This window comes from Spinacia oleracea, chromosome 4 (genome assembly GCF_020520425.1).
Source record: "Spinacia oleracea cultivar Varoflay chromosome 4, BTI_SOV_V1, whole genome shotgun sequence".
Lineage (NCBI taxonomy): Eukaryota > Viridiplantae > Streptophyta > Magnoliopsida > Caryophyllales > Amaranthaceae > Spinacia > Spinacia oleracea.
The window spans coordinates 134,744,755-134,760,644 of NC_079490.1; the positions used below are offsets into that span (position 1 = coordinate 134,744,755).

The 15,890-nt window shown below is 35.6% G+C and overlaps 1 long non-coding RNA gene across 1 annotated transcript; it reads left to right on the forward strand.

Moving 5' to 3' along the window:
• The first annotated feature begins 12,551 nt into the window (after window positions 1-12,551).
• On the forward strand, window positions 12,552-15,890 carry LOC130472541 (uncharacterized). Its single transcript, XR_008933083.1, has 3 exons — window positions 12,552-12,740; window positions 13,087-15,011; window positions 15,388-15,890. It is a non-coding gene; the product is annotated as an uncharacterized lncRNA (long non-coding RNA).

Consider the following 15,890-nt stretch of genomic DNA (forward strand, 5'->3'; position numbering starts at 1 on the left):
CAGGACCAGTCCTGTTACTAAGAAATGTCTATCAAGTGAACTTGAATGTCAAAGGTTGAAAATGGTCCCTAATCGGAGTTTTCTATAAAATTGGACGCATAGAAAACGTTAGACGATTAGAATGCAAGATGACTAGTAGTTCTGTTTCTTGAACTATGTGGACATGGCAATGTCATAATCATTTGCATAGATACTTACTTTGGGAAGACTAGTATCGGACAAGACCTATGAAACTTTACTGTAAGAGATGAAAGTCTGTCATAAGTAAATTTCATTAAATTATTAGACACTAAATCCTCAATACCTGAGTGATTTGAGATTACTTGTTTGGGAACTGGTTGCTTTGACGTTGACCAACCGTCGCACCGTAAAAGGAGGCTATAAAGGCAACGCTCAGGTAATCACCTATCAAACGAAGTCTAATCTCAAGATCGCAAGATTGGGATTGTCCTCCCATAAATCGGGATGAGATGCTTAAAAGTTGTACAAGGCCACTCGGAGAGCTAGAAACTGTGAAATGCATGGCCGTGCTCGGATGAATCATAGGCTATGATTATCTGTTTATTTGATCAGTTGAACTCTGAAACCGAGGAACACCTCTGGACGTAATAAGGATGACAACTCTTACCTTATGTTCAAGAGCAAGCATCGAGCGACAAAGGAATTAGGAAATGCACACTTGTCCCTAAGGACAAGTGGGAGACTGAAGGAAATAATGCCCTTGGTCCAAGTATGCATTCTATGTTAAGTCTAATAAATGCGGTTCAGTATTAATTAACAAGTTAATAATTCAGTGAGATCAAGTGAGCTGAATGCCTAGCTAGAGGCCGCTTCAGTTCAAGTGGAATTAATGATATTAATCCACAGCTTACTCTTGACTGAACCCGTAGGGTCACACAAATAGTACGTAAACGGATCAAGTATTTAATGGCATTAAATACTCCATCTATGAATATTCGGAACCGACGGATCTTGGTTTCAGTGGGAGCTAAGATCGTCACAGGCAAGAAATGAATACTCCGGAAACGATGATATTGCCGGAAACGGAAATATGGATCGTATCGGAAATATAAATATTATCCAAGTCGTAGATGTTGCCGGAAACGGAAACATGGTACGTATCGGAAAATATTATCGGAAATGGAAATATTGCCAGAATCGGAAATATTGCCGGAAACGGAAATATTGTCAGAATCGGAAATATTACCGGAATCGGAAAATAATTCCGGAAACGGAAATATTAAATATTTGTTCGAAACAGAAATTAATTCCGGAATCGGAAATATTAAATATTGTTCGTATCGGAAATGAATTCCGGAATCGGAAAATTTAATCGGAAGCGCATCGTACGAATAAGCATCGGACGAGGCCTGCCGGACGAGGCCCAGCACGAAGCCAGGCCATCGCCCAGCAAGCCAAGCGCGCCGCACAAACAGCCACGCCAGGCCCAGCGCAAGGCCAGGCCCAGCAGGCTGCGCAGCGCGCACAGCGCGCACAGCACGCGCAGCGCGCAGCGCACGCGGGCGCTGCGTGGGCTGCTGCTCGCGCGCACGCATGGGGGCCCATCGTGGCTGCCGTGCGTGTGTGTGCAAGTGTTTGTGTTCGTGCACGTTTCCTAAAACATGCAGAGTTCGGTTAATGATTAAATTCCTAATTCTATTTGATAAATTAATTAAATTAGAGTTCTTGTAGGATTCTAGGTTTAATTAATTTGTATCTGAATAGGATTTCGATTCCCTTTCCATACCCCTATAAATATGAGGCTAGGGCTCACAATTTATAACAAGTTTAAAAGTATTCAAAAAGTGAGTTTTTGAGAGAAAATTAAAACACACATCTTGCTCATAAAAGTGCCGAAATTTTCTAGTACCTTAAGGGCGATTCTAGTTGGTCAATCTTAAGGCGGATCCGGACGTGCTGTGGACTATCTACAGAGGGACGACACTTGGAGTCCTAAAGACTTGTTCTTGTTCGGTTCGGGCGCAGCTAGGGAGGGCACGCAACAAAGAGTATGCATCTAAATTATGCTATATGATTATGTGTAAATAATATGTTGTCCTGGGTTAATGGTTGTTTCCGCATGATCTATGTAATGTCATATGTATCATAACCTAACACCTCGTAACTATGTCGATGAAAGACGACTAAACACAAGGAGACACCCTTCCGGATCTCATGGACCTACTTGAGAGTTTGCTGATCTCCTCCCTTAGGAACTTCCAAAATTCCTCCCACCTAGGAGGGCTATTGATCACGAGATTGAACTAGTGCTAGGAGCCAAGCCTCCTACACGAGGCCCGTATCGAATGGCGCATCATGAGCTTGCTGAACTACGAAGTCAGTTAGATGATTTGTTAAAAGGTGGATTTTTCCGCCCTTCTACGGCTCCCTATGGTGCTCTGTTTTTCTTCCATAAGAAACAAGACGGAAGTCTCCGATTGTGCATCGATTATAGGGCATTGAACAAGGTGACTGTGAGAAACCATTATCCAATTACGCTAGTGGCAGACTTGTTCGATCAGTTGGGGGATGCAATCTACTTCACTAAGTTAGACTTGAGATCCGGGTTCCATCAAGTTCGGGTCGCTCGAGGCGACGAACCAAAGACAACATGCGTTACAAGGTACAGAGCATTCGAATGGATCGTCATGCCCTTCAGTCTGACAAATGCCCCGACCACGTTCTGCACACTCATTAATCAAGTCTTCCATGAATACCTCGACAAGTTCGTAGTGGTATACTTGGACAACATCGTGATCTATAGAAAAACACTTGAAGGACACATTGAGAATCTGAGAAAGGTGTTCCAGAAGCTCAAAGAACATCACTTGTTTGTGAAGCAAGAGAAGTGGGCCTTTGCGCAAACATAAATTGGTTTCCTTGGATACACTACAAGAAAATTTAGATACAGAGGCAACACCTTGAGGCAATTCATTTTTTATGGCCTCTAAAAGTGCCTTTTAGCATTAGTTAATTATGGTAGCCTCTAAAAGTTATTTTTAGGGTCGGTGGAATTTAGCCTGCCCCTAAAAGTACTTTTTAGCATTAATAAAATAATGGTTGCTCCTAAAAAGTTTCTTTAGCATCAAAAGAGATTAGGTTGCCCCTAAAAAGTACCTTTTAGCATTAATGGAATAATATTTGCCTCTAAAACTGTTTTTTAGCGTCAACGAAATTTACGTTGCCCCTAAAAAGTACTTTTTAGCATTAATGAAATAATGATTGCCTCTAAAACTCTTTTTAGCATCAGAAAATAATGGTTGCCTCTATAACCTTTTTTTAGCATCAATGAAATTTACGTTGCCCCTAAAAAGTACTCCCTCTATATTTATTTAAGGGATACACTTGCCTTTTCCGGCCGTATTTATTTAAGAGATATACTTGCCATTTTTAGTAACTTATCAACCCCACCATCTAATTAAATAATCTATCTACACCCCACCCCACCCCCATCCCCTAAAATGACATGGTCTCCACTTGTTTTACTTGTTAAAATATCTATCCAACCCCACTTGTTTATTTCTTCATTTCATTTAATTGTTTTTCTTAATACCCGTGCCCGGCCAAGTGTATCTCTTAAATAAATACAGAGGGAGTACTTTTTAGCATTAACGAAATAATGGTTGCCTCAAAAACATTTTTTTTAACATCAGAAAATAATGGTTGCCTCTAAAATATTTTTTTTAGCATAAGAAAATAATGGTTTCCTCTAAAACTTCTTTTTTAATATCAGAAAAGAAGGTTGCCTCTAAAACTTTTTAGCATCAATTAAAATTTTTGTTGCCCCTAAAAAGTACTTTTCAACATTAATAAAATAATGTTTGCCTCTAAAATATTTTTTTAACATCAGAAAATAATAGTTGTCTCTATTACTTTTTTTCAACATCAGTTAAATTTTAGTTGCCCCTAAAAAGTACTACCTCCGTTCCTTAATGTTCTTTACGCTTACTATTTGCACGGACTCCAATGCAATATTTAACGACTTATATATCCATTTCCGTATGTGAAAAAATTATAAAAACTTGATATTTTGAAAATACATAATGAGATCAATCTAACAAGATCTTACATGATAACATTTTGATGTATATAACAGTGAGAATTCACGGTCAAAGTTTTCACACTTTGGACACATATTCCAAAGCGTAAAGAACATTAAGGAACGGAGGTAGTACTTTTTAACATTAATAAAATAATGTCTGCCTCAAAAACCCTTTTTTTAACATCAGTGAAATTTAAGTTGCCCCTAAAAAATCATTTTTAGCATTTATGAAATAATGGTTGCATCTAAATATTTTTTTTTAGCATTGGTGAAATTTAAGTTGCTCCTAAAATGTTTTTTTAGCTTTAATAAAATAACTAGTATTAACCCTGTGCGATGTACGGATATTTCGTGTTATTTCAATATTTCTCACCAACCTATTATACTACACGCCCCCTCAAAAAAAAAATAAGGGTTCCATAAACTTAATTGTAAATATACAAATAGTACATATATACGAAGTACTCTGCAAGTCTTAAGTCGACCATTGAAAAAACATCGATTTATCTATATCCGTAAATATATATCTCCACTTTGAGGTACAATGGTAAGCTTATTTTGTATAGCTTGTCAGTTCACATAGAATTTTAATCTACTACCTTTTCAGGTAGTTAAAAACTTTACACCACAATGTTTAGCTAGTAGCTTCATATTCAAATGTGTCGCACTTGTCAATCAACCATCATCGAATTTTTTCAAGCAAATTATTAGCTTGGCTGAACAAATTTCCTATTTCAACTTCAATTGTCAAGTTGTTTGAGACTTCTAAAAACGCAAGTTTCTAGCTACAACCAAATGCTCTAATATTGAAATGAAAATGGTGTAATATAACTATTTTATAGGAATAATCAAATCATACAAAATTTCCATAATGGTCTCCCATCAACCTGTTGATTATGCAAACAGACCCAAAATTGTAACATGTATAAACTTTATTTTTAATAATGCAGTTCTTTTTTTTTTGGTTGAAAGTGGGCAGCAATTAAATCAAGAAAAGGTACGGGTCACAATAAAGTCTCCGGAGAGAGCAAAGTTCTGAAAGCATAAAATTTACGTTATAATTTATAGATTACTACTACTACAATTATGGATGTCCTCATAATAAAATTTTAAAGATTCAGCAGTAGGTTCCTGAAGTTGCGATCTGGTTCATCTCCTGCTTTCCTGACGTGTAATACAAGCAAGTTGATCAGCTAGCTTGTTCCTTTTCCTACCCTCCAACTGAGAAGTGTTGCCTCAGTGCGCTGCCTTGCAATCATAAATAATATTAGCAAGCTCCGTAACAGGAGGTTCAATTTGGTTCAAACCCAATGCCACTTTACAATCTGAAGAAACAATTATATGCCCCCATCCTTTCTCTTGAGCAAGAACTAAACTCATTCGAATGGCATGGATTTCGGCTGCCAACACCGACCCACACATTTTTTTCTCGTTAGCCCCTAAGACCCATGTCCCTTCATGATCTTGTGCTATGCCTGCAATTCAAGTAATCATGAATATTTTTCTTAAGTATTCCTACTTATGCAGGCTCTGTCCCAAAAAAAAAACTTATGCAGACTCTATCATTTCTTTACAGAATCAGCACCAGCACGTAAATTGGATGATGAAATGTGGGTTTCGGCTGGACACTGGCTGAGCAAATCCTAACCAACATGCAGGGCAGCAAGTTGTTTTAGGAAAGGCTGCAGGGCTAAGTCTACATAACATTCTCAAATCTTTTTTTCAGGTAATCCCTTTCCCGTCTACAAACAATTATCAGATCCTTTATTTAATGAAAAAGAAACCAAAAGAAAAAAGAAGAGAGAACTCATACATTATCAGTTTTAAACCCAATGGGAGAAGGCCCTACTAGCCTAACTTCCAGTGAAAAGATCTGAGGAACAACATGAAATGCTAATCATTCCATTACATTATTCAGACCCAATGTTCCCATTATACAAGGCAACTTTATTGATCTGGAAGGAATTGTATTCAAACCTTGCACATTCTAAATATTGAAGGGACTCAGGGAGAATAAATGTCAACTAGTTGGCAAAATAACCTATCAAATTCTCTGAATGTATCTGAATAACCATCAGATTTTGCAAATTAAACAAATTATGCGAACAAATTTGACTTAATTCGAACAATTTCCATGAAAAAAGAACCCCAATTAAATTGACTGACTATCAAAGTATCAATCAATTGGTGAGAAAAAAGTAATCGAAAGAATATGATTTTTTGGGAGCGAAAAGACTGGGGTAAAAGAGTGAGATCCGTGCAGAGTAAGAGAACAATGGGAGTTGAGGGAAGGGATTGAAGACAGATACAGACTCCATTGTTCAAGAATGGTAGAGATTACTGGAAAGGAAAAAGGGCGCGAATATGAAAACCAAATGCTGATGATACGTCGGGACTCATGAGAAAGAATTGGATAATTTTAAATGTAAATGAAGTAATAAATTATTGAAGGTCATTTTGGAACAACAGATTAGTCTTTCTTTTTTAAAGCAGATGACCCACTAAAATAAGAGTTTCAATAAAATGGTCTTGGTTGCCTATTAGTACATTATGTAAGACAGTAACTAATTCATTAATTTAGACTATATTTTCAATTTAATAATCAGTAACAGATTATTATCAGTAGGGTTGGTCTTCAATTCTTAATTACTAACACTATTCAGAGGAGTTCAGAGTATAACACACAGAACAACGAAATTTTTACCCTTATAGTCCCAAACTGCAAGAATGTAAAGCATCTGAACCTGCAATATTTACCAGGTCATTGTTTTTTAATATCCTCCTCCATTCGCTTCTGTAAGCCCAGTTTTTCATGTCCTTTTTGAATTTTAACTATTAATTTAATCCACAATCAACGTATAATTATTAATTTTCTCTCAAAATTTTCTCATTCAGTTGAAGTATTAAATAACATACCATGTATTACAATTATTACCTAACAATCTCAACAATGTCCAAGATCAAAACCTAACACTAAAACTTCAAATACGACCAAAAAAAATTGAAACTTTGACAGAATCACAGTGGATAGGTTTACCTTATGTCTACAGATCACATTTGCATTTCATGATAATATTCTGCTTAAGCTGAACTAGTAGCTAATAGATAAAGAAGAGTTGGGCTAGAGTTATAACCTTGACCAAGAGGATAGAAGTAGCAACACAAGAGCCAAACAACTAGAGCCAACCACAGCAGCAGCAGCAACAACAACAATGAACGGAAACAACAACTGCAACAACAGCAGTGACTTCTCCGACGCCTTTTGCACTCCTGATCTTAAAAATCTGAGTAAGGAAACAGGATTCAATAATATAAAAATAAATAAATATAAACTCCAATAACAAAAAGACCAGATACATAAAGTTATTTTATAGAGGCACACAAGTTCACCGGCCACTGAAAAGTTGAGACTGAGATCAGAACATGAGTGTTGTTTCTTGATTGCAGTACAAATAAGATAAAATGACAAACATCTATCAAAGTCCACGACAAACGATTATGGTCTTGCAGTAACTAAATTTTACTTATATAGCTTATCTTTTAGGAAAATCAGAAGAGCTAAGAATAATGAAATACTTGCATGACTGAAACTAGTGATATTTTGGGTCCAGTAAGTCTCAGGGCACTTGAAATAGACAAAGGATTCAGATGCTAGATAGTTTGTAATAGCTGAATATGATGCATTCTCTAATTATTCAGGGGAAAGGGGGAAAAGGTAATTAAATACTTGTGTATCACTAGTCCAATAGTTACAGTAGATGTTGTTGACATGACGTTTTTACCCGCATATTTTATCTATTAACAAAACAAGATTCTCATTGCAATCAGAAACACACTAGCGTAAAAACCAACTCACAGCTTACTTGGATATACCTTAGAAACCAACCACAAACTCAATAAACAAAGTCATCTTGACACACCAAAAATGAAGTTCACTGGCAGGAGAACCCACATACACTGGTCAACTATGTCTAAGATTGAAACTTTCCGTGAAGACACTTTCTAAAGAATGAACATGAGCATACAGTTGCTGAGTTTACTTTTACCACATAATTTCTTTATACAGCCCAATAACTCCGGTTGTTACGTGCATTACAGTCGACAAAAAGCACTCGGAGCTAACTAGAAATTTCCCTAGAAATACAGACACAAAAATGAAATCAGACATATATAGTCTCCCTTAAATAATTTACTGATAGCCTTAATATTATATTTTCCGTGATCTTTCAGTTAATGATTCAGTAGCATGTAGAACCCTATCTTCTTTTACCTTAACTTTTCCATTTTTCCCGGAATAGTAGGTCTTGGATCGGACAGTAGTTTGCTTGCGTAGCTCTACCTAAAAGGATTAATCATTCACATGCTTGTAATGTATCCCAATTCATGCGAACTAAACTGAACCAGATCACTAGATTCGACGAGTATAAAGTCTACTATAGACTGATCAGGACCTAGATTTTGGTTCTTGTTCTGTTCATTTGAAGGGATGCCTCTGTTCAGTTCAGAAAAAAGGAAGTGCAAAAGTGGTTGAAGGCAGAAGTTTAGCCTCTGTTCAGCTCGGCAATTTCCTTGCATTGTTTCTTCCCCTCTTTTTCTGATTCACGTTCTTCTCAGCTTAAGAAAAGCAAGCACATTCAACTAAAACAACAATCACACACACACACATTCAATACCCAACTATAGTAAGGTTTTCAATATCAATGATTTGTTATGTGCAGCCCATGAGCTTTCACTTTGACCATTCAATTTATCTTCCATCTGATGATTCTTATGTGTAGCAGATTCTAATAAAATTTTACTTCCCTTAAGTATGTAATCAATAATTATTAGAAAATTATAAAAGATCTTAATAGAATGGAGCCATTCTTGTTATGCTGCCAGACTACTTTGTCATTCCCTCTGAATTGAAATATATTAGGTCTCATTCAAGTTAAATTCCTAACCCACAAATCATGCTTACACTACACCTGGTATGCCAGGAAACACTGTCTCTTCTCTCACACACACACACACACTATAGTGTGTCTATCAAAATTGTTTACCAAATCACATTCAAATTAGCTAGCAGACAACCTAACAACAATCACACACACACACACAACACCAGATAAACAATTCACATTCAAAAACTATCTATTTATCCTATTATGTCTATCAAAATTGTTTACCAAATCAACCTAGAACTAGACGAAACTACTAGTTGTGTTACAATTGAGGATTACAAGGCTCTGTTATAAACTGAACCATCCAAGTGCGAGTTGAACAGAATATTGTTTGAAAAAAGTACCAAAAATTAATTTACAAGAACCACTATTGTAACTCACTAAACTAAATTACGAAAAGAAACTGATTTTTCCAACCATAAACGGAAAAAACTATCGCAAAGATTATCCAGTAATCTAGATGATGATTCAACAAAATTCATAAAACAAATGAATGCTACAGTAATTGCATTGAGGGATACAAGTAGAAATTGCACACAACCATAGAGATAAATAAAAAGAATCAGATTGAGTTATTACAGATATGAACTGGGCAAAAATACGAATTTTTACTTCAATTGAAAAAGTCCGAAACAAAATTTCACCCAGCCAAATAGGGGGGAAAACGAACCAGGTTGTATAATTAAACAAAATTAATCCAACAAACACAATCGAATTGAGTAATTAGGTTACAAAATTCAAAAAAACTAACAAGCCTGAACTATGACTGTATTTCAAAGATTATTCGAACTATGACGATAATCCTAAATAAACCCTAGAAATTTGGGGGGTAATAATTAAGGCGCAGGAGAAAGAGAAAATTGCCTGTAGATCTTTTGGAGGTAGAATAAACGGATTCCAAGGAATTGACGGAGAAGGAATCACCGTTGATGGCGGAATGTAGGGTGATGATTGCTCGGACTTGTCAAGGTTGACGTTGTTACAACACCAGTGGATTTTGGCGTTGCTCGTTCATGGAACTGATTAATTGGAATGGATTTTCGGAGTAGGGAATTCAGCCATTGAAGATTAGGGATCGGAGTTGGGTAGAAGTTGAAGGAGAGTGGGATCGAAGTTGGGAAGAAGTTGTGGAGTAGGGAATATTTTCCTTTTTTTCCAACTTTTTTCACGAGAGAGGGAGCCCGCCATTCCCAAGTTTAATTAGCCCGCCATTATCAATTTTAATCCCGCTTTTATGAAAATGTAGGGTTAAACGGTTTTTAGATTTTGAAAAAATTAAAAATTAAAAGATAAGAGTTCGTAATTAGGGGTGAGCTAAAAAAACGAGTATTCAGTTTAAAATCGGAATCGGTTAGGACTAAATTGGGCTATGCCTTTCGATTGGTTTAAACTATGATATAAAGAGTACTATGTTGCATTTTATTTAACAGAAAAAACAAATATAACTGGTTTGAACAAATGAATCTTATTCGTTATAACATATGGAGTAATTAAGTATTTATTCGAATCATAAAATATTATTTTATCTAAATTAATATGCAAGTTATATGTTTTGTTACTCTTTTTGTTGTTATGTTGTTTGAACTTTTTTAGACTAAATTGATATTATTCTAATATTCTACATCAATTAGCTCATTATGCCACAAGGTCGGACCTCCGAAGAAATAGCATCAAGCCAGTTTATCAAACTACCATGCATTCATCTATAAAGCACGAGTGGTTGTAAGACCAATTTTACTTCCGCTTAGCAAACTGAGAGCTTGTGCAGGGTTCTGCAAGTCCAACATAAACAACCAAATATGACTCAATCTTCTAGGGGATATGGGAAAAGGAGTCGGTTAAATCTTTTGATTCAGTCTCTTTGTTACTTCTTTGATGAACCCTTACTCATTCATCAACTGTTGCCACCTTTTGAAGATTAGATGTACGTACTATATATGTAGTCATGTCCTTACTCATTCACCAACTGTAAAACTATATGACCTTATTGGCATGATTGAAACTTAATTATAGGAATTGAATGGAGTTGATATATAAGTCCTGCATATTGCAAGAGATCACTATATATAGGACCTTATTAATCATAGAACCGAACCAAATATGCGGTATTACGAATCAAGTTTGAAACCTATATTATGTTGCTCGGAAATGACATATTTGAAACCTATATTGAAAGTGCATGGTTATATTATATTATATTATAAGTGAGCTATATAGTTATTTGCTAGATAAGTAAGAAATAATTAACAATGTTTATCTATTACTAACTTTCGTAGCGTGATTTAGATTTATGAGGTTTTCAAATCGTAAATCGAATTCTAAGGATCTGTACGTTCGTGACTATTACTGTTTCCCGTTTTTCCGTTTGTTTTCTTAAAAAATTAAACAATTCTTGTTCGGGTAAACTACTTAAAAAATTAACTTCTGCCAAATATTAAATAAACAGAAAAGTGGAAACCACTTTTAGTGGTTCATGATTTTGGTTTTCTTGGGGAAAGAATTGTATACTTTTATGATATGTCTCGTTCACTCTCTCTCCTCTGTCGTTCCTCCCTTACCGTTGTTTAAGTCCTTTCTCCATCCTCCTTAAATTCTCTCTCCTCATGTTCACGTACTATTTGTGTGACCCTATGGGTTCAGTCAAGATCGAGTAAGTTGTGGATTAATATTATTAATTTCACTTGAACTGAAGCAGCCTCTAGCTAAGCATTCAGTTCACTTGATCTCACTGAATTATTAACTTGTTAATTAATACTGAACCGCATTTATTAGACTTAGCATTAAATGCAAACTTGGACCAAGAGAATTATTTCCTTCAATATACATATCAGTTCTTTTATGGACATAATATGGACATATCATCTAGACATGATTTGGACATATCAGTTATTATATATACATGATATGGACATATCGCTTCCAATTTGTACATGATCTGCATTTTTTTCTCCTGATTTGTACATGAACTGTACAATATAGGTTATGATTTGTACATGGTATGCACCGATCCAATTTACATATGTATAAATGGGTTTACATTTGATTTAAACTTATTTTTTTTATTACCTTGCCTGACCTAATCTGAAATAAGCAATAAGGTGAACTAAATAGGGTCTTATATCACTATTATATGTTATAATCTTGTATTATCATATTCTGATAGTCTTATATGATTATAAATATATACAATCCTAACTGATATCTAAATAATTTAATATAGTAAAATGTGATTATTAATCATAATTAAACTAACTCGTAATTATACACCCGACTACAACCCCAAGTACTTGATTATGACCGGACTCAATTTAATAAAATATAGCAAATAATATAAAAATACATCCTTTAATAAAATAAAGAGAAATCAGTATATAATTCGAAGAACAAAATTACCACCCATATTTACCTAAGATATATTTATCGGTCCTCAAGAAATTTGGGAGGGATAATTATTTTCATTTGGATTTGAACTGGACCAAAAGTACCAAATGGAGCACTCATTCACAACCAAACCCGAATTTATCAGACCTGAAAACAAGTTATCCATACACGCTGGAGTGCTAGACCCATATTTCCATTTTTCAACTTCAGAGTTTCACATTCTAAAGCGCAAAGTCGCGAAGCAACTTCGCTGGAGTGACGTCCTCCTCTCCCCCGGCTGTTGTGACGCCCCTGCTCTCCTCTCCCCTCCCTCGCTGCTAGTCCAGCTGCTATCTTTTCTTGCATCTAGAACTCATCGATCTCAGCAATAGTAGGTACTTTTTCTCCTCAAATTCATTAATTCCTCAAATTTTCTTGTTTTGAGCTTCAATGATTTTGATTTATCAAAATTTTAGGGTTTTGTTTTGTTGACTCGATTAAATTTATTTCGGTTAATTTTGACTTTCTGGTTTGTATGCTATAAACCCTAATTTCGTCCAAGGTCATATAATTTCATGAAAATGGACGATTGTTTTCCAATTTTTCATTGTTTTCTGCAATTTGTGCTTAAACTATTCATGTCGTTCCTTCTTTGAGTACAATATTATTTTTCCCCAACTAAGTCTATTAAGGAATTTCTTGGGAAATTAGTTGTGTATGTTTGATTGATTTTGTTCCTAGGTTGTCGAGTCATGAAGATGTGTCATTGGAGCTGAGTTTGGCTGAAGATTCATCAATTATTTCGAATTGACAGCCAGGGAATGTTCCTCTTAATTTGGTATTATCATTTCATTTTATTGTGCTCTTATGTTGATTTAGCAGTTAATTGGGATTTTGGTTCTCTGAAATTTAAGGTTATATGATTCTCTCTTATTTTTGTTATCAGTTACAAACTTTTTGCACTGGTATTGGATCTGATAGTTGATGGAAATAATGCGAAATTGCAGACTCTATCTGTGAAAGAACACCACGATGTCTACATCCTACCATCCCAAGCAATGCTCTAATACCAGCATCAGCTCGTAGCTTGACCTGTAGCTTGTCTGGCAAATTCAAACTCACGTTTAAAAAATAGCACTTTATAATAAATTTGAATAATTTGCATACATAGTCTATATGACATATAATAACAACAGGCTGGAATTACTAATTAATGGATTCTTATTTTCTTAATGTAGGTAACTTGAGGGTTCCATGGAGAGGAACCACAAGAGCGCGCTGAGAACAATGTAGCAGACTGGCGTATGTGAGGGGAGCTCCCCTCCCTAATCTCAGCAATTAGCATTCAATTGAAGTGATATACATAAACTATAAGATACAAAACTAACCTCCATCATTCTGCTTTTGTTCAGCATCGTATGCATTTGCTTGTATGAACCAGAGGCACCGAATGGGGTTGGTTTAGGGATTGTGGTGTATGATGGTTGGTTTTTCTTCCTTGTGAGTAATTATGGCTGATTGATGTTGGTTGGGGTTGATTGCGCCACAAAGATAGAAGCATATTTGAAACCGGATTGGTATTCTTTTCCCTCAATTGCTAACTTACCTGTCATTCTTTCTGAATCGTGAATCTCCTCTCCATCCCTCCTCTCTTTTGCACTTCAAATTTTAATAATTATGTGTTTCTCTTTACAGTGTACGGCCTATTTTTCAGTGATTATTTACATTTCCTTATCTTTGCAATTTATTTTCTTCAAAGAATGTCTTGGTTTTTGCTTATAATTTCTCATTACTTCTTGGTCACTAGTAGAAACACCTCAAAAGTTTCCAAAACATATGCCCTGATCTTTCTAGAACTGAGCATTTAATACATGAATTCATGAAAAAAAAATTTCATCAACAAAAACTGAACTGCAGATGCCCTGGTCATGTGTAAAACATGAGCATTTTATTTATAATCTGCTCCATTTCTTACTTGACCGCAACATTTGCTGAGAAATAGGTATTTGGGGTTTTTCATGTTTGGATTCATATCAGATTTCTAGGTTAATACAATTCAATTTAGTTTGAATATGATCTTTCTAATGTGAATTTAAGATATGTCATGTGTCTTATGCAGTGATACTTTATTGGATTTGAGATTCTCATGTGTCATGTGCAATATATTGCTGTCTTATTTCATCGAGTTACACTTGTTTTATTTGATCAGAATTAAGCACTCAACGTAATTTATTTATTATGTATTACATATAACTACATAGATATAACTATTCTCTAATCAATTACCCATACTCAGTGTATGTAGTGAAAATCTATGACGAAAACAACTAATTAGGTAATTTGGAAGTCTATAATATAAGAGAGAAGAGTAGTGCATAGTTTCATATAGCCTGATATAGCCTCAAGCTATCTGTTTTAACTTTGTTTTAACTCTAACACAAGGTTGTTTGATGCTCAATTCTCCAGAGTAGGTTCTGGTTGCTGAACCTTAGGAATTTAGTGGAAACACAAGCTTGCAAGTGTAGCATATTGATCTACTCATTTTGGTGGCACTTACAAAATCTTAATTTCAGGTCATGCTTGTGCTTTCCACTTACTGTAGGACATTGTTCAAAGATTTCTGCCTCTATGCTGATACGACGCTTGCCACTTTAAGATTTACCATGGTTGTTTTACCTTGTTTTTAACTAACATGATATGGCTTATCTCATCCTATTTTTTGAAATCGCTTGTCTAAATAGTACTCTCTATATTCCTTCCAGGATAAGAGTTGTTGTATTGTGTTACACACTGTTTGTTGTTGCTGCTGATTTGTTGGTTATGTTGTTGTTGTCTTATTGTTACTACTGCTGTGTTGCTGCTACGCTCCTGTTGTCATGCTGCTGCTACGCTCCTGCTGTCACGCTGCTGCTATGGTGTTGTTGTCCTGTTGCTGTCTTGCTACTGTTGTCCTATTGTTGTCTTGCTACTGTTGTCCCGCTGACCTGCTGCTGCCATACTACTGATGATATTGTTGGTCTTGTTGTTGTATGTTTTCTTCAGCGGGCTTGGATGTGTCTCATTTGAGCCTGAATTGCAGAACTAGGCTGATGTGCTCATGTGGTTGTGTTGTGCTGCTCCTGGTGCTCTGTTGCTGTTCTGATGTCATTTTGGTACTGCTGTTCTATTCTGCTCTGGTCTGCCCCTGCCTGCACTTTGTTGTGTGATCTGTAGTCTGTTTTACACATTATTGTTGTTGAAGCCGGTGGCCACGTATCTGAAGATCATACATCAGGGTGCAATCAGTTTGTACAAAGCTATTTTAGATTAATGTTGTCTTGTTTTGGCTTTGCTAGTTTTTTTTTTCCTTTTTTTGGGTATGGCCCGTATGGGTTGTATAGTTTGGTTGGATAGCTTATTTGTTTTGTATTTTTTGGCTTCAAAGTTGTTAAGAGGCCTAGTGTATTTTATTTGGTTGAGCTTGTACAAAAATTATTTCACATTTGGTTAATAAAAGTTTACTATTTTCCAAAATGAGCTTATAGGTGATCAGGCTTGTAAATAAT